The sequence below is a fragment of the Panthera uncia genome, chromosome B4 (assembly GCF_023721935.1).
Source record: "Panthera uncia isolate 11264 chromosome B4, Puncia_PCG_1.0, whole genome shotgun sequence".
NCBI lineage: Eukaryota > Metazoa > Chordata > Mammalia > Carnivora > Felidae > Panthera > Panthera uncia.
Genome location: NC_064809.1, coordinates 98,167,096 through 98,170,579, shown reverse-complemented (window position 1 = coordinate 98,170,579; position 3,484 = coordinate 98,167,096). Strand labels below are relative to the sequence as shown.

General features: G+C 42.9%; 1 pseudogene; it reads left to right on the top strand.

Moving 5' to 3' along the window:
* Positions 1 to 470: 470 nt before the first annotated feature.
* LOC125919887 (heterogeneous nuclear ribonucleoprotein F-like) lies at positions 471 to 2,095 on the top strand (annotated as a pseudogene).
* Positions 2,096 to 3,484: the final 1,389 nt, after the last annotated feature.

Genomic DNA, 3,484 nt, shown 5'->3' with positions numbered 1-3,484 from the left:
TTTTATGTTTATTCATTTTTGAGAGACAGAGACAGAGTGTGAGCAGGGGAGGGGAAGAGAGAGAGGGAGACACAGAATCTGAAGCAGGCTCCAGGCTCAGAGCTGTCAGCACAGAGCCCCATGCGGGGCTCAAACCCACAAACTGTGAGATCATGACCTGAGCCTAAGTCGGACGCTCACCCAACTGAGCCACCCAGGCACCCCAAAATACATTTTTGAGAGGATAAAAGTCATAGAGAATTGGTTAAAGTCTTTATCATTGGAATTCCAGATGGAGAAAATGAAGAGAATTGGAAAGAGGGAATAGTTACTTCCGAGGGATAATTTTCCATAATTGATGACGATTCTTGCTTTTCATCCTCTCATTCAGAAAGTGCCACAAGCCTGCTGTCAGCCTATTTCAGTGAGCTCCTCCTGCACCTGTCAGTGCCTGTGACCTTCACTGTGCTTCCCACAGACACATTGCTCAGATGCGCCCCTGGCGGCCGGGGGCTGCAAGCTTAAAAGCTCAGTTTCAACCCTCCTATGAAACCTTTGCCTACAGCCAGTTGAGTTTCCATTTCAGGCTAGTAACAGAAGGAGATGCACCTGGACTTTCCTGGACCCCTCTGCGTTTTCAAGTGTCAGGCAGAATTAAGGGTTCTTTGACTGTAAACTGCACTTGTTTGACCAGTCCTGCTCCCCTCAGCAATTTGTCACCTACCAGAAGTGTCTCCAACTGTGGGCATCCCACCCTTATCCTAGAGTTGTTCTTTAAGCCACAAAAAAGCTGCATCCAAGTTTATTTGACCTCTGTTCTCTCAAGTGTCCATGAGGCTGCGCCCGAGGGAGGTGAAGGCTTTGTGGTCAAGCTCCGTGGCCTGCCCTGATCCTGCTCTGTTGAGGATGTGCAGAATTTCCTTTCTGACTGCACAATACATGATGGGGCTGCAGGTGTTCATTTCATCTACTCTAGAGAAGGCAGGCAGAGTGGTGAGGCTTTTGGTGAGAGTGGTAAGGGCCATGTAAAAACGGCCCTTAAAAAAGACAGGGGAAGCATACCACAGAACCGAGATGGACTGAGTGTTGAAGCCCCGTGGTCCAAACGGTGCTGACACCGCCAATGATGGCTTCGCGCAGCTTCGACCACCCCCATTTGGAGGCACCAAGAAAGAAACTGTTCAGTTCTCAGGGTTTGAAATTATGCCAAGCAGGATCACATTGCCTGTGGACCTCAGGGGCAAGATTAGAGGGGAAGCCTTTGTGTAGTTTTGCCTCACAGGAGTTAGCTGAGAAGGCCCTAAGGAAGCATAAGGAGAGAATAAGGTGCAGGTATGCTGAAGTGTTCAAAAGCAGTCAGGAAGAAGTTAGGTCATACTCGGATCCCCCTGTGAAGTTCATGTCTATACAGCGGCCAAGGCCCCAAGATCGTCCTGGCACAGCCAGGAGGTGTATTGGCATCATCAAGCAAGCGGGCCCGGAGAGGATGAGGTCTGGTGATTATAGTGCAGGCTATGGGGGCTCTGAGGACAACGGTGGCCTCAGCGATGGCTACAGCTTACCACTGATGTGTTTGGGAGAGACCTCAGCTATTGTCCCTAAGGCACGGATGACCACAGGTATGGAGACAGGGAGTTCACTGTCGGGAGTAGCACTGGACAGTGTCCACATGAGAGGGCTGCCATACACACCCACAGAGAACGACACAACTCCTCTCCGCTCAACCCTGTGAGAGTGCATATTGAGACTGGGCCTGATGGAAGCGTGACCGGCGGAGCCGATGTTGAGTTTCCCACTCACGAAAAAGCTGTGGCAGCTATGTCCAAAGACCAGGCCAACACGCAACACAGGCACATAGACCTTTTCCTGAATTCTACTCCTGGGGCCAGCAATGGGGCGTATAGCAGCCAGATGATGCAACGCATGGGAGTGTCAGCCCAGCCTACTTACAGTGGCCTCGAGAGCCAGTCTGTGAGTGGCTGTTATGGGGCTGGCTATTGAGGCCAGAACAGCATGGGTGGATATGATTAGTTTTGTAGGAACATTTGCACTATTGCAATCAAATTTTCACAGGCATACAACAAGCGGTGAAAAGCAATTATTAGTCTTAGAAGAAGCTGTGGGACCCATTTTGCACCATGAGTTTGTGAAATTTGGATTAAAAAATTACCTTTGCAGTGTTTTCTCATGCAAACTTTCTTCTAGCATGTGATAATGAGTAAACTAAAACTATTTTCAGCTTTTCTCAAGTAACATTTTGGTTGTGTATTTCAGAGTGATGTATCTGATTTAAAGTGGTTTTAAGTACATTGAATGGATCTTTTACACCACATTGCCATGAACACATTGGGGAGACATACTTTTTTGGACAACTCAAGGTGCTAGATCCCTAATTCAAAGACGAACATTTCTCATGTTTGTTCATTCTAGTTTATTTTCCTTTAAAATCTTTTAGGTTAAGTTTAAGCTTTTAAAAATAAATGAGTTTTGAAAATTGAGACTCATTACTAATACTGTAGGAATTGGTGAGGATTTGACTTAAAACTTACTTGTACTGTAATTTCCTTTTGGGTATACTTTGCTAGGTGGGACTTGTTAAGTTTTTTTTGTTAACTACATTTTTTTTCTTAAAGCTTTTTCCACAATGAAAAAAACAATAAAGTGCTATAAATTGTAAGGCAAAGAATCTTTATTTCTGTTGAGATTTAATATATGTGAGTCAATACAATATCCAGCATTCCTAAATTCTGTCATAAATATTTTCCTCAAGGTAGCCTGGCAAGTATTCAGTACTCATAATAGATGCTAACATGTATATACCTCATTCAACACTTGTGATATGCCTTTCCCAGTTCAGAAATGGTATCAATGTACTCTCTCTAGTAGTTAAGGAATAACAATCTAAATCCATACCAGATCCTGGTAAGCAAGCATGATGATAATTTGGAGAAAAAATGACATTGAACATAAATATTTTTTTCTTGGTTCCAAATTCTACCTTATGTGGGAAAATTTCATGACCACTGGATCTAGCTTGGAAACTTTTCCCAAAGTTTAAGTGGTATTGTTTGTTGATTTTTGAGATAGAAATAGATATATCTTAGACATGGAATATGCTTATTAAGCCAAAAGTGAGGCAAAACTGAACAGGAACAGTTGAACAGGAACAATTTTGGTAAATGTGGAACATGAAGTCATTATAAATATAGTCAGGTTGAAGAGTTACTTGGTACCTACTGATTTTATGCATTAGTTTAAAATATAGGCCTGTCCCACTTACTCTTTCCATTTAATATATGTACAGTGCAACCCAATAAATTTGCTTAAGTAATTGATCCACCTAACTAGCTTTAGATTTATTTCTTAAAAAACATAAAACCAACTTATATGTCTATTTTATCTTCCCTATACTTCCCCAGATTTGCAGTGATTCAGAACCAAGCTCATTTCTTGCCACAACTTTTGGGTATTGGTTTATACTAAAATTCTTTTTTCATGACCTAAA